We start from the raw sequence: 16,953 nt of genomic DNA, 5'->3' as shown, positions 1-16,953 counted from the left end.
TTAGTGTCTTCCCAATATCTCTGTATGATGTCATGATAGAAAATGATGTACTTTAAGGAAGCCTTAACAGATATTCAACTACTATTATGGATTAACCATCACGCGATGTAGCATGAGTTGTAACGGAGGCACTTTCGGAACAATCAGAAAACAAGTTTCTGAATTCTACTATTCATTCCAACCGTTCACATACTTTTCTCCAGCGTCTGTTTCATCGTATCGGAGACTCCTAAGCACTGTTCAGCCTTAGGCCAGTTTCAATGTCAAAAAATTTAGTTTATGACGAATATTATGATAGCATTATCTTGTAAAATTTGGTTAAAGTTTTATTATTTTTCCCAAGCCACGAAATGTAAATCTACGTGAAGACCATCCAAAGATTGTATTTGTACGCAGACGTGCTCAGAGACGACTGCTAATTAAGTTTTTGTACGGTTAATGATTGCCACAATGGTAATCAGCTGCTGATCTGTTGTAGTACTGCGGTCGTTTTCGGCGCAGGCGGCTTTTAGCAGTTGGTCGCTATCACAAGACGGGCATTAGCAGTACTTGCATTAGCAGTACTTCTCTGTAGCTGTGCGGTGAGCCCGGCGGATTGCTGAACAGAGGGACTTGGATTCGATTTGCGGCCAAGTCGGAGATTTTCTCCTCTTAGAGGCCGGGTGTTGTAGCGCGTGCCAGAATGGGCAAGGCTGAAAGCCATTAAGTTAGAAAAAAGTTAACAACTTGTGTGACTACTTGTGGGTAGATGTCCCATCAATGTTACGGGAGGGTCAACGGTAATATTCCAGGCAACATTCAGTATGTATGTCAAAGAGGGATTTATGCAAATAAAAGAAAGCTTTAAGAGTACGATTAATATAAAGTGAAATATTAATATAGTGAATTAATATATATTGTGAATTAATATAGTGAAATATTAATATATTTAATATGAAGTGAAACGATATCAACGATTAGATTCGTTGGTGACATTACTATCCTCAATAAAATTTTGAAATAGTTACAGAACATCTCGAATAGAACGAACAGTCTCATAGTAAACCAAAGAGAGATGGAATGAAAACGGGCAGAAATGAGAGTACCGATGTACTTATTATTGAGTTTGGTTTCCTTGAAGTAAATGAAACGAAGAAATTCTACAACCTTGGAAGCAAATTAACACGTTACGGACGAAGCAAGGAGGATATAGAAAGCAGACTAGCGCAGATAAAGAGGATATTCCTGGCCAAAAGAAGTCTACTAGTATTAAAAGTCAGTATTAATTTGAGGAAGCAGTTTCCGAGATAAGTACTTTTGGAGGACAACAATGGATAGCGGTGTATCATCGGCCGTCGAAAAATCGGAAGAGAATAGAATCGGAGCGTCTGAGATGTGGTGCTAGGATGAAGAAAAGGATGATCAGTAAGTTATGAGGAGGATAACACATGAGAATTAGCGAGGAGATAAACAAGAATAAGGGACAGAACGGCAGGAGAGACATCAAGAATTATCTCCCATGGTAATGAAGAGGGTAAAAACTATAGAAGAAGGCAAAATATCCCAAAAGATAAATGAAGACGAAGGGTGTAAGCGATATTCTGAAAGGAAAAGGTAGATACAAGAGGGGAACAGGTGGCGAATCGCATCAAACCAGTGAGTAGCATGGTGAATAAAAAATGAAAAAACAAAAATATCTTTACGTCACAATTTTTGCAAACGAAATGTTAGTATCACAATGCGGACAGTTTGCCAATGCGAGTTCGTCATACTGCTGATTAGTGAGAAATTACACTGACAGAAAAAAAAATCACAGTACCAAGAATGAGATGTGGAACATTTACCAAAGTTGGTAGGCGGGTTTCTACATCTGAAAGATCGTGTCCCCTCAAATTTCGTTGCAATCGCATAAGGATGGCACGAGTAGCGCCACTATGAGAATGAAAATCAGGTTTCCTTCAAATACACGCTATAGCGGTCGTGAGCGTTAGATACGTTGGACGTTGGACGTCGTGAGCTGATGTTAGTGAAGGATAACTTTAAGGCGACAAAGAAACCTTTGCCAACGCTTGACTGAGTCCTAACGACGTCCGGTAATAGAGCTACAAGATCTGGACGTTCCTTTTGCGTTATTGCCTAAATATTTGGCTGGAATGTAGCCACTGTATTTCATTGATGACAGCGGTAGTCACGAGAATGTACAGTCTCAAGGAGACCGGCTCTGGACAGCCATCGAGAGGATAGACCATCGTGATCGGCGTTTGGCTCTGGCGCGTCGTACTGCATCTGCAACAGCAATGTGAGCAGCAGTTGGCAGTGACAAACACGACGAACTGTTAAAAATCGGTTACTTCAACGGCAGCTCCAAACCAGATGCCCCGTAGCATGCATTCTGCTGACTCAGAACCACCATTTGCGACTTCAGTGTTCTCAAGCGACAGCTTATTGGAGGACTAGGTAGAAGTCTTTTGTGTTGTATGATGAAAGATGGTTCTCTCTCGCTGCCAATAATGGCAGTATTGGTTACAAGGAAGCTGACTGAGGGCCTGTAATCAACCTGTTAGCAGGCTAGACAATCTGGCAGTACACATGGATTTACGAACTGGAATGCGATTTCGTATAAAAGCACTCTAGTCATTATCCGACACACCCTGACTGCTAGTGCGGCTGTCATTGATGAACAGCATTCCAGGGTGTGTTTTTCAACAGGATAACGCTCTCTGACATATTGCTGTTGTTACCGAACATGATCTAGAGAATGTCGACTTGTTGGTCTGCTCGACCACCAAAAGCAGTTCAACTGAACACGCATGCGACGTCATCGGACAACTCCAAAAATTTCTCTGAGCACAATGGGACTTAACTTCAGAGATGATCAGTCTCCGAGAACTTACAACTACTTAAACCTAACTAACCTAAGGACATAACACACATCCATGCCCGAGGCAGGATTCGAACCTGAAACCGTAGCGGTCGCGCGGTTCCAGACTGTAGCGCTAGAACCTCTCTGCCACACCGGCCGGCGGACAAGTCCAGCGTCATCCAAAAACAAAAATACTAGTCCCTATATTGACCGACCAAGTGCAACTGGGATGGAACTCCATTCCATAAACTAACATCCAGCAACTGTACAACACTGTACACGCACGTCTGTATGCTTGCATTCAAAATTGTGGCTGCTACTCCGGTTAATAATGTAGGACGAATTCACATCAGCAACGGCTAATCTCGAGCTTTCATTGACCTGTGATCTTGTATTGTTAATTACTTAAATATGGCCGCGCGGGACTAGCCGAGCGGTCTGAGCACATGTAGTGAGCGGCTGCTCCCGAAGGAGGTTCGAGTTCTCCCTCGGGCTTGGGTGTGTGTGTTTGTCCTTAGGATAATTTGGGTTAAGTAGTGTGTAAGCGTAGAGACTGATGACCTTAGCTGTTAAGTCCCATAAGATTTCACACACATTTGACCATTTTTTGAACGTAAATATGACCGGCCGGTGTGGACAAGCCGTTCTAGGCTCTTCAGTCTGGAACAGCACGACCGCTACGGTCGCAGGTTCGAATCCTGCCTCGGGCATGGATGTGTGTGATGTCCTTAGGTTAGTTAGGTTTAAGTAGTTCTAAGTTCTAGGGGACTGATGCCCTCAGAAGTTAAGTCCAATAGTGCTCAGAGCCATTTGAACTTAAATATGTTACGTGGACAAATGTATTCCAGAAATTTCATCACTCTGCATTAATTACTGTCTGGTGTAGCGAATATTTTCCGACAGTGTATTATCTTTTTGAAATGTTGAGAAGTTACTTCTCCGGCTAGATGAGCGAAGGAAATTGGAATGGAAGGCCATTGTATGGATCGTATTTTCTGCAAAACAGAGTCAGACATTGCCAGTGAACAAGAAACACGCAGCTGTCAGGGTTGAGAGCACAGAGAGATGCCGCCGTGTGAGGAAGGCGCAGACGCGGCGGGTTCCATTAGCGGTGGCGTGTGCCAGAGGCCAAGAGGGCGGCCACAGCGGCCGCCCGGCCCGGCCCGCCGCCACGTTGCGCCGCGCCGCCCACACGCGACGCGCCGCCATCACACGGCGCGGCGAGCACCTCTCAGCGCCCGGTCGGTCGCGTGTCGATACCGGCGGATCACGACGTCATTTAAATAATGATAGGGTGTCCGCCGCGTGGGCGACTCGGATGTGGTTCGCCGTCCGAGATCGACTCCCGAGGCACCTTACTCTTCCACTTACCCACCACTTTGTCTGTTAGGGTTTCACCTTTATCGCAGCCCGACGAGTTGCTTCGCAGTATACCCACAACTTACCTGCGAAAACTGTAAAACTTCATATTATATACTACTAGCCATTAAAATTGCTACACAACGAAGATGGCGTGCTACAAACACGAAATGTAACCGACAGGAAGAAGATGCTATGATGTGCAAATTATTAGTTTTCCAGAGCATTCACACACACCTACAACGTGTTGACATGAGGAAAGTTTCCCACCGACTTCTCATACACGAATGGCAGTGGACCGGCGTCGCCTGCTGAAAAGTTGTAGTGATGCCTCCTTGCAACTGCAGCGCCTTAGACACTGGCTGAGAAAAAAAAAAAATGCTGCTTATTGTACTGAAAGCCCCTCGTACACTGTATTGCTACAGAGGTGATCAGTGGTGTGTCCACTATACGCTTCAGAGAAGTCTTTTTTTGGAGCAGTTGCAAATTTATTTCAATTTTTTGCCATTTCATTTCTATTAATCTGGTCATTACTTGTAGCAAATTAATACCAAACGGAGCAATTTCACTTTAAGGAACTTCTGCGGCTCGCGTTGGTGCTGTTTGTAAGTTTCCGCTCTCTGTTGGAGGCCAGACCGTATCCCTTAGTTGGCTTGGTTTTGGTTGTTGGTCTTCTTCTCGTCTTGACTGGCGCCACTCGTTTCGCAAGCGTTGCTTGTCCGCTAGTAGTGGCAGCAGCGGCGGTTATAGATATATAGTAACAGTTGCCCTATCTTTGGGGCCACTTCGTTGTTTTCCCGTGTCGTGTGAGTTGGGCCGTTCAGTTGGGGAGGACTCAGGAGGAGCCAGGTCCGTGCAGTGCGGGAGCACGCTGGGACCGCTGGAAGCACGCGTGGACTGGCGGATGGAAGGGCTGTGTCGCGAAGGTGCTCGACCTCGTCGTAAACTGGATGCAGCAAGCTTTAAGATGAGTGCATTTAATCCAAGTAGAGCGGAGTCAGTCACCCATGTGGGCCCCGTAGTACATACGTGATGCTGTGACAGATTTTCATCGCGCCGTCATGTGCAGTTTGGTGGATCTGTGTACTCCTTAGTAATTGAACACCCTACTGTGTTAAAAGCGTTTGGCTCAGCGATTTGATTTGACGGTGTGGTTACTGAATTATCAATTAATAAAACAGCGGAGAAATTTGTTTCATTCTGCCAACTGTCGTCAGATTTGTCACAGTGTATTCGGTGTGCGTTTGTGTACCTAATGAAGTTGATGTCACTCATTTTCTACTTGGTTTTGGCTCGCTTTACAATTGTTTCCGCAATGGCATGGGGTTGCTGATTCTGGTTGGTTACATTTCGGTTTTGCCTCACAGGCAAAACGAGTGGGGTTTTAGTTGCTGTTAGTTGTCTGGTGTTCCGTACTGTGACTTGCTTGTTCAGACTTTCAGATTTGTGGAATCGGACGGAAATCTGGTAACGGTTCCTTTCTCGTTCTGGGCGCTCTAAACATAGTATTCTGGCAGTTTAGTGCAGACCGCCGATTCCGGCTTTGGCGTATTGGTGTATTGTTCCATCGTTGCATTTCGTTTATCGCGCGTCACATACCTTCAGCAAGATTATCATTAGTCATCCACTAGACTGCCACTAGTGTGAGATCCCGTCTTGTGAAGTGAATGCAACTCTTCGCTGCTTATCACGTTGCTCGCGAAAGTGTTTGTTGCCGGACCCTCTCATAGGTTGATTCCTGGTGCAACGTCTGGATCAGTTTCTTTCTTTTTTTTTTTAATTAACTCTTGCTATTGCGTTTGCTGTTTTACAGTAGGTTTCAACTTTTTTTAAATATTGTTGCCGTTCCTGGCGTGTAAGGCCTTCAGCTGTGATTCTGGTCATTTGCTTTAAAATTTTAGCAGTAAACCTTATTTATTGCCATTCCTGGCGTCTGATGCATTCTGCGCTGTTTGTAGCCACTTACCTTTTTAATATTTCAATACCTGTAAATTTTAATTGCAGGGAGTTCTTAAACATCCTTAATTTATTGCTATTCTTAATTTATTTGCCATTATTCGCGTGTCAGGCTTTCAGCCTTGATCACAGTGGCGTGTTTTTTTTAATAATTATCTTTATCTGTATTTTATATTATTTACACAGTTGTTTATTCCTTCATTAATAACGTGTGGTATTTTTTGTTTATTGTTGGGTCTGGTATTACTGTTTTAAAAATAGATGTGTGTAGCTGTAAAAGGCAACCAACAGTAACTCATTACGGCCCCGTCCACAATCGTAACCGAATCCTGCCTTCCGTTGACTACCAGGTTTCAATCAACTGTTATCTTCGAGATTTCAATATATTAGTGTAATCGCTATAAAATGTCAAGATTCTTACAGGAGATGCAATCCGATACCGACTCTTATGTCAATTATTTGTGCCGCCTCATGTCGTTCGCGAAAGACAGCTGCAATGCAAATTGTTCTGGAGTCGCAACAAACTCCGTAGAGAGGACTGTCTAATCTCGTACGATCTTGAAAGAAACACCAGTGCCCCGTCCTTCCAAAACCGTCCTGGCCTGCCCGGCAGAGGAGAGTCGATCTTATTGGCTGGAATGCAGCTTTGCGCGTACAGACACCATCAGCATTCAGCTGTCAGAGATGTAAGCAATTGCCTGGCATTTCAAATACACAGTATTGGCAGGTGCTGCCATTGAGATCTAGCTGGGTTTACCTGGAGTCCTCCGAGGCGAACTGCGGTAAGTGGCAGCTTGAGATCCATAATGAGTACCCAGCATTCAGGCCATCTGCGTACGGCAACGGTGATGAACGACTGCGCTCTGCCCACCTCACGCAGAGGAAACTTGGCAAGTACGATGCACAGTCGCCACATCGCTTTCCCGATGATATGAGGCTTTCATTCCTCAGCTTAGACAGCGTTCGTTAGTTCACCCGGTACTTGGTTTGTTTTGTGCGTGAGATTTACACAAAACCTAGCAATCGGATTAAAAAGGGTCACGTAACAGATCTTATCTTTGACAATAACAACAAGAGAAATCAAACGGAACGGCACAGTCACTTTAGATTCATGGATACTGTATATCTGCTACACTGTAGCACAGTAGTCTGTTGAATCCATGGAGAAACTGAAACCATTTCTTTCTATCGACAATTCTAAATGGATATGTACAAGAATGGAAGAGAAAAGAGGCTGATGGAAAATCTTTTAGGTTTTGCAGCCTTTGTCACGTAACATCCAACATCACACGTTATGTTTAAAGACGATACCGGATAAGGAAATCGCTCAAGTGACTGTAAACAGTATCGCTACCACCAGCTATAATCAGTTCGTCATCTAGATGTCATAAACTGCGCTATCAGGGCTAAAGCAACCATAAAACTATTTCCAAAAGCATTTTAATGTCCAAAACAGAACACAATACTTATCATGCTTAAGCGCTCATAAGCAATTATTTAGGCAACTAAAAATTACGCAACGCATTCTATTCCACTAGCGTTGTAACCGTTATCCGTGTAAACAGCACCGCGGTAACTAGCAGATCATGAAATGAGTAAAACCAGAAATTGAGTTTCGTTACGGAGGCTGAAAAGTAGTTTCAGATGTTTGAAGAAGACTCAATATGAAATACAGACTGTTAGTGATAACAAATGAGATTTTGAAAAGTAGAAATTTGTGAACTTCGGTCATATAATTGTGTCAGAATATCTGTTCTAAAAATATTTGTCTGGATGGTAAAGTTTCGATGCGTAATTAAGAATCCTAATGACCGGATTCCGAACGTAAATCCGGAAAAAAGAAATTTGTGGCTCAGCCTGAATAAAAGAAAGTGTCGGTTGATGGGAGACTTCCTTAAGCGTCAAGGAATCTTCAGTTTGCGAATAGTGAGCACCGAGAAGTGCTGGGATTGTATACTGAGTCCAAGGTAAGACTATTGTACACAGGCTGAAGTGAATGTCGGTGGCAGTAGCTGTACAGAGTACACGTTAGACTAGCGTGGATAGCTGCTCTGAACCAGTTTTGTGATTAGAGACCGCCACAACAACCACAATAACTATCACCACTTTAGTGTGGACACTATAAGGTGGCAATCGGCCACGAGAACTTAGGCCACCTGAAGATAAACGAGAGTTACGGGGAAAACAAGGCCCTCCTTCCTATCGCAGGGCTGTTAACTGCCCCCACGATTTGTGTTCCTGTGAAAACAGAACCGACACACTGTCACGGGGATCGCCGATCTGTTTTGGTGTTAAGGGAGTCGTACTGCATCCCCATTTCAAAATAAGAAAGGAAAACAACGAGCAACACTCAACCCAAAGCAAAATGCAATACCACCAATAGTAGCTTGCTGAGGTAGGCAGTACCGTAAACAAGTTCAGGCCCGACCCCGAACGCGACCTGACAGACTCACAGCTCAAATCATTCCCCCCCCCCCTCTCCCCTCCCCACTATACTCAAAACCAACACGTTATGTGTCCGCGTAATAGTAGCATTTTCCAGGGATGACGGTTATGGCAGAAACAACCGGTATTTAGTTGCATGTTTTCTTCACGCCAGTTTAACCCGATTGATAGATCCGTTCAAAATAACCTGTTTCTGAAACGATTGTTGGTTTTATATTGATATTACTTCCTATACTAAACGTAAAAATCGAACAAAAATTGAATAACTTCGTCAGGTTAAAATTACATAGAATCATTTTGATTCATGTTGTAATCGGTGATTATTCCATTATTTGGAAGTTATGAATGTACTGTGGAATGATGTATCAATACTTATGCCACGCGTTTGTTGCTCTCTGCTGCCGGAATCGTATTAAAATAGCAATGATTGCTTTTCCTATTTTCTCAATAGATTGATTGAAAAGCACTGCCGCCGATGCTAATTGATTTTTTTTACTCGGTTATCAGTAAAAAATAAAAAAAAACACCTGTAATTATCGATATCAAACAAATTCCCAGAAATATCTCCTATTAAGATCCAAAATAGCGGTATCTGCTTTAACCAGATGGTTTTTCCCATCCCGATCTCGGCTCATTATGGAGCTCTGATATATTCAAGCAGCTCCCACTGATCGTGCACTGGCGTTCTCCAGTGTCAAGATTTGCCTTATTGTCATGAAAAATCTTCTGAAAATTATGCTTAATGAAGGACATTGATTTGTACCTTAGCCAACAACATATGATCCTGATGTTGGAACATGTATGTGTTCCGGAGCACGATGTCAGTGATACCATAAGCATACAATGACAGCACCTGCTGTGATTTTTTTTAAGGTACCGGTATTTCCCTTCTTAACGAAGTTGGTACGACAGACCACTGAAGAACAGTTGGTTATTTTTAGCCACATCCTGTTGCAGAGAGGAAGGAGTTTGCAAATTAGAAATATACTATGAAGGGATTTACCCATACTGGTATTATAGACAAGGAACCCTCCCAGATACCTCGGTGGGAATCTTTGGTTGGAAATTACTTTGAACTTATTTCTAGGTCAGTATCTTAGCCAAAGATATGAAGACATAATGGGTGTTTGAGTATGTGATCATGCATGTCTCAGAGTAAAGTCTATGACTTATGTGACGTGTAATAGCGGCTATTCCGCAGTAAGTGTAAACCAGAGCGTAAAAAGACACATCCTAAATGAAACTGTTTGGCTGTTAAAAGACAAAACGTGAATCCTTGAGCATTTATCGAAATGGATCTCATTGAAATATTTCCCCAAAAAAGAAAGAAATTCTGGTCATATTTGAACGCCGTTCACATACCAGAATTTTTATTCGGACACTTATTTATGATATACGAAATAAAACTGAAGGGGGAAAAACAAAGCAGAAATGCCGAACTCTGCTTCTAGATGTTTCTTTACAATGGAAGATCCAGGTGTACTGACCTGTTTTGATTCTAGCGCCGCTGCAAAGACCTTAGATCGACCGATAGCGGTATTGCTCAATAGTCTTGATCCCTTATCAGGTACAATGGTAGAGGCAATAGAGGAGATCAAAAGCCGCGTGACATGCTTCACCACAGTATGATTTGGTAACCGCAAGATCGTAATGGGAATCCTCATTCAGTTCCAGTGGTACACGGTACAGTGAAGGTGTTGTGAATCTTGGTGTGTCTTACTGTCAAAATTTCGAATGCATACCTTCATAGAAGCATCAGCTTCATAGAATACATGATTAAAATCTGTAGCTGACTTTGTGGAGTACAGGTTGTGAAATTTAGTACACAGGGCTGAAAGCAGAGTGGTGGCTCCACACCGGATGAGTGGTGAGTAGAACTGGGTTTCGATGATAAGGGTGCCTCATTCCACGCAGCTTCTACTCTGTGCTCGAGTTCATCAAACGTTCTGGCTGACGCATCGTGACGCACCAGTTCTCATTAATCAATAGCCAGATTTTTTCCAGTGAGTGACGGATCTTGAGAACATGCTGCTCGGAATAACAGTCTAACACTCTCGGTATTTAGATATATCAGCAAATTAGGGGCAACATGCAGTCTAGATTTGTCTTGCTGATAGTTAACATCACAGAGAACTCGTAAATATTGGACAGTGACCCTCTCAGTCATAAAAACGTCATAAATGTATAGTTTTGCGTAACCAAAAGCATCCCACAACATCACGCCAGGTGCTGGGCCCGTACGATGATGACGAATGCAGTCTGGCAGCGTTTGTTCACATTAGAGTCTCCACCCATGTATACGTCCATCGTGATGCTGTCTGCAGTATCGGGACTAGTCAGAAAATGCGACGTGCTGCTGCTCCTAGCCGTGGGATTCCCAACCAACCTGAACAACAGTATCGATGAGCGACAAACCCTACTCTCAATACTTGAAATATATTCGCAGTTCCGAATATAGACAATCGTCAGCTGTATAATGAAAAGATGACAATGAAAATTTGTGCCGGACAGGAACACGGATTTCCCTCTTATCGCGAGCGGTCTCGTTACCAACAGGCTTCCCGAGCATGCTTCACTGCTAAGCTTCCACATGTCGTCCACCATGTGTCTTCAACCTGCACTTGTACATCAAGTATACACCCGTACAGGGGAGACATATTAATTGTTAGTCGCTTGCCCGATGTCGGAGGATAAATACGACTGCGCAGTGCCTGTATTGTTGAGAATTAAGATCCATTATTCCATCCGATATGCATGTATGTTCGAAGGAACACTGCGTCGTACTAGCGAAAAACACTGGCGCTGCTCTATAGTACCACCTGTCTCGATAAGGTATGATCCCACCACCTGACACATGATAGCTTACATGAGGCTTAGAACGATGTTTTCACAGATAAGGCAACATTCATATGTGATTTATGAATTACAAACCCGCAGTATAATACACGACCGTGCCATATGAATGTGACCACCTACGTTCAACGTCAAGTGGCAGACAGCTGAACTAACAGTGGAGGGTATATAAAGCGCATCGGGAAGACCCAGAAGACAATGGAGCCAGTGTCGTAATCGGAAAAGGAGCGACTTACCCGACGTCCAAAATGGCTTCGTCATTGGCTTTTGGGCCAATGGAGAAAGTATATGCGAAACGCTTATGTTTGTAAATGGCTCACGTGCCGCCTAGTTACAGTATACCGTGCGCGGCAAAATGGCACTATCCATAACCGATGCCGAGGCAACCGTGATGTACAACAGCCTCCGTTGGCCGTATATGGCGGGGGTGAACGACGGCTGCGGAGATGTGTGTGGGAGAACAGGGGTGCAGCTATTGAGCAACTGACCGCCCAAATGAACTCAGCCGGCCGTGGTGGTCTAGCGGTTCTAGGCGCTCAGTCCGGAACCGTGCGACTGCTACGTTCGCAGGTTCGAATCCTGCCTCGGGCATCTCTGTGTGTGATGTCCTTAGGTTAGTTCTAGGGGACTGATGACCGCAGATGTTAAGTCCCATAGTGCTCAGAGCCATTTGAACCATTTGAACTTAGCGGCTAGCAACACTGTCTCCTCAACGATCGCTCAGTGAACATCGCTACTTCAGAGCCTCTCCAGCAGGCGCTTGCTTCATGCCGTTCAACCGCGAACAAGGCAGGAATCGGCACGCCAGTACCACAGTTGGACGTCCACTGAGTGGCGACAGGTGACATTTTCTGATGAATCACGTTTTGTGCTCCATTGGATAGATGCAGCACTCGTCGAAAGTGGTCCAGGCCGGAGGAGGGAGCGTTATGATGCGGGGAATGTTTTCGTACTATTCCCTGGGTGATCGTCGTTCTGGGATACACAGTGGTTCAACGTATGTATGCATCTATCCTTGGGGCCCATATTCACCGCTAAATGCTTTTTTTTTCTCGTTGGTACGATGGCCTCTATCAGCAGGACAATGCAACGTGTTGCACAGCTCGCTCTTCATGTGCGTGGTTCGAAAAGGACTAAGATGTGTTTCCCGTACTCCCCAAGCCACCGGACAGCCCGTGGTCTAGTGGCTGGCTAGCGTTGCTACCTCTGGATCATGGCGTCCTGGGTTCGATTCCCGGCCGGGTCGGGTATTTGTCTGCCCGGGGACTGGGTGTTTATGTTGCCCTCATCATTTCATCATCATTCTCATTATTCGTGACCATGACTAGATTGGACTGTGAAAAAATTGGGACTTTGTAAGGTCACTGTGGGACCACCTCGATCGGGTGGTTCACGCTATGCCTACTCAACCGAGAAACCTAGAACAAGCGGCCACGGCACTGGAGTCATCATGGATCCACAATCCTGTCGGTATCTTCCAGAAGGTCACTGATTCTCTTCCTGCACGTCTAGCAGCGGTCAGCGTTAAAAAAGATGTTTATTCAGGTTTTTCAAAGGTGGTCTTATAAACGCGAGGGGACAGTGCAGATCCTTATGTACAAATGCATATGGAATTACTCTTATGTACTTTGTGAGGTTGTGTTGAAATGCTAATCATTTGCATAACCAACGTGTAAATTAGCACACTGAGTACTAATTTCAAGTTTGTTGCATGCCACCCTCGTGTTGTTGCAGTTTTAATGGAGGGATCCTACAAGGATCCGCTTTCTTTCAGTATCATCAAGATCAGTTGCAAATATTGTGTGTTGTCCGTATTCCATCTAGAATCTAATGAACGCCTTCCTTTCCGGTTTCACAACAGCCGTAGTGCCAGTCGATCGACTAAGTGGCGGCAGAAGAAGAATGTGCCGGAATGGCCGCAGGTTGTCTTTTGGCGCCCGTAAGAGAGGTCAGAACCGCAAGGAAACGTGCCCGCGCCGGCTGGGGCGCTCGCGGGGACAACAGAAGATGGCCGCCCGGCGCAGTCACGAGTGCGCGCGCTCCAGTAACTCACCCGTAACAACCCGGGGATAAGTATCGCCGCCCAAACTTGTTATTGCGGCGCGCTGCGCCGGCGCGAGACAGGACGGAACGGGACGGGACGAACAGCTCCAAATGATTTCTCGCCGCGAACGCTATCGGAACATCTTCGCAGACTTGCATTACGGCTCGGTAATCGTTGTTTACCGACGTGCTTTGGCGGCGATATAGAATCAGTCTGTCGCGAGGAGTGTAATCGCCGGTCAACTCAAAAACTGAAGAGCTGAAATGACGTTCGTCTAAGGGATGACCTCGAGGTAGGACCGCAAGAAAGGTATGGACGAAATAAGCGAGGAGCAATGCGTGGTAAAAACGTATACTCCACCATTTCTCTTTCGGCCGGTATTATTTTGAGGTAAATACCGCATAAAGCCCCGATTACGAAAGTCTGGTAAAGATTGGTGGGAGGGGGAAAACCTTAGTAGTTCCAGCGACATTGTTACCACAAAACTCGAGCTCAGAAAACGCACTATAGCAGAACACAACATTTGTTATATTATGCAGAAAATACACTCCTGGAAATGGAAAAAAGAACACATTGACACCAGTGTGTCAGACCCACCATACTTGCTCCGGACACTGCGAGAGGGCTGTACAAGCAATGATCACACGCACGGCACAGCGGACACACCACGAACCGCGATGTTGGCCGTCGAATGGCGCTAGCTGCGCAGCATTTGTGCACCGCCGCCGTCAGTGTCAGCCAGTTTGCCGTGGCATACGGAGCTCCATCGCAGTCTTTAACACTGGTAGCATGCCGCGACAGCGTGGACGTGAACCGTATGTGCAGTTGACGGACTTTGAGCGAGGGCGTATAGTGGGCATGCGGGAGGCCGGGTGGACGTACCGCCGAATTGCTCAACACGTGGGGCGTGAGGTCTCCACAGTACATCGATGTTGTCGCCAGTGGTCGGCGGAAGGTGCACGTGCCCGTCGATCTAGGACCGGACCGCAGCGACGCACGGATGCACGCCAAGACAGTAGGATCCTACGCAGTGCCGTAGGGGACCGCACCGCCACTTCCCAGCAAATTAGGGTCACTGTTGCTCCTGGGGTATCGGCGAGGACCATTCGCAACCGTCTCCATGAAGCTGGGCTACGGTCCCGCACACCGTTAGGCCGTCTTCCGCTCACGCCCCAACATCGTGCAGCCCGCCTCCAGTGGTGTCGCGACAGGCGTGAATGGAGGGACGAATGGAGACGTGTCGTCTTCAGCGATGAGAGTCGCTTCTGCCTTGGTGCCAATGATGGTCGTATGCGTTTTTGGCGCCCTGCAGGTGAGCGCCACAATCAGGACTGCATACGACCGAGGCACGCAGGGCCAACACCCGGCATCATGGTGTGGGGAGCGATCTCCTACACTGGCCGTACACCTCTGGTGATGGTCGAGGGGACACTGAAGAGTGCACGGTACATCCAAACCGTCATCGAACCCATCGTTCTACCATTCCTAGACCGGCAAGGGAACTTGCTGTTCCAACAGGACAATGCACGTCCGCATGTATCCCGTGCCACCCAACGTGCTGTAGAAGGTGTAAGGTAACTACCCAGGCCAGCAAGATCTCCGCCAACTGAGGCGCCAGGTGGAAATGGCATGGCAAGCCGTTCCACAGGACTACATCCAGCATCTCTACGATCGTCTCCATGGGAGAATAGCAGCATGCACTGCTGCGAAAGGTGTATATACACTGTACTAGTGCCGACATTGTGCACGCTGTGTTGCCTGTGTCTATGTGCCTGGGGTTCTGCAGTGTGCTCATGTGATGTATCTGACCCCAGGAATGTGTCAATAAAGTTTCCCCTTCCTGGGACAATGAAGTCACGGTGTTCTTATTTCAATTTCCAGGAGTGTATAAACGCAGTAGCGAATATGGACAACCATAAGCTGTATAATGGAATAACGACAATGAAAGTTTTTGCCAGAACGGGACTTGAACTCTAATTGCCCGGCCGGCTTATCGCGAACGGCCTCCTTGCCTTTTCTTTTAATCTCATTTTGTTCGTTGCATTTGTTCTGGGCGGACGTTCGAGTTCATCGTTGGCCCATTCATTCATTTAGTTAACCCTCTGAAAACGCTGAGCTGCCATGCCAGGGCATACCATTTGGCTATGTCGTCACCCATGTGTCTACAACTTGTACTCATACATCCATTATGTATGTTCCCATACAGTGGAAAAGTCGCTTGCCCAGTGTAGGCAGATAAATACGACATTGTAGTGCATGTGTTATTCCCCATTACGATGCAAAGTTCCTTCGCATCTTTGCTTCGTAATACTGTATAACACAGGCACTGAAATATCATATTTGATACGTTTGTTCGCCGCGCTGGATTAGCCGAGCGGTCAAAGGCGCTGCAGTCATGGACTGTGCGTCTGGTTCCGGCGCAGGTTCGAGCCCTCCCTCGAGCATGATTATGTGTGTTTGTCTTTAGGATAATTAGGTTAAGTAGTGTGTAAGCTTAGGGACTGATGACCTTAACAGTTAACTCCCATAAGACTTCTCACACATTTGAACTTTTTTATATATGATTGTTCCTACAGCAGATTGTCTGAATATATCCAGTTTGTATCATAATAAATAGCGAAACTGACAGGAATGCAAGTATACGATAATAGACGCAAAAAGGATTCAGCAATCGTACGAGTAGGACTAGAAACGAATAGCTTGCGAGGCAATTTAAAATATGATTTCTCCAGCCGTACTTGCCTTCAGTATTAAATCTTGCTCTGTTTGGGACAAATTTATTTGAAATGTATACTTTTGTGTAAAGTCTAAATGTAGTTAGGCTCAAATTTCACCCAGTGCCAGTATGGTCCAACATGGATAAGTCGAATAGAACCTGTACCTTCGCATCGAAGTATACCTGAACTCAATGCTCTAGATTTTCCTGACTGCGCCATGTGAAAGTGAACCGTATAGCGCACCAACCAGTTTTACTGTCTTGTTGGAGTTACGACTTGATCTGGGAGTGTTTTTCAAGGAATTCGTAAGTCGACGCAAAGACGAGTGCTCTGCTGCATCCAAATGCGAGGACTACGATTGCAACACATCCTATGAGACATATGGCAGTACACCAAGACCTGTTGGAGAAGTATTGTATGGGTGAATTTTGATCTCAGCTACTAGGTACACAAACGACAATTTGACATGTTTATTACATCTGTACTAACTGATACAATCTTTCCCAACATCTCATCTCGTAACAAGATATTTGCAACTGTCTCACAAAAGGCTCGTTTGCACAATAATGTTTACTGTAAACTTTGTAGTCCTGTTATCGCATTGTATTGTATTGAGTAGTATTGTACGTTAACCGCAGGCCTAGAAGCGATGGAGAGCTTCCGTTCCCACCGCAGCATCAGTGGTCCACAACCCCACGACGACTACCGCAGTCCACTTCACCCCTGCGCCGCCCCAC

Source organism: Schistocerca gregaria, chromosome 2, assembly GCF_023897955.1.
Source record: "Schistocerca gregaria isolate iqSchGreg1 chromosome 2, iqSchGreg1.2, whole genome shotgun sequence".
NCBI classification, from domain to species: domain Eukaryota; kingdom Metazoa; phylum Arthropoda; class Insecta; order Orthoptera; family Acrididae; genus Schistocerca; species Schistocerca gregaria.
This window is presented reverse-complemented; position numbering follows the sequence as displayed.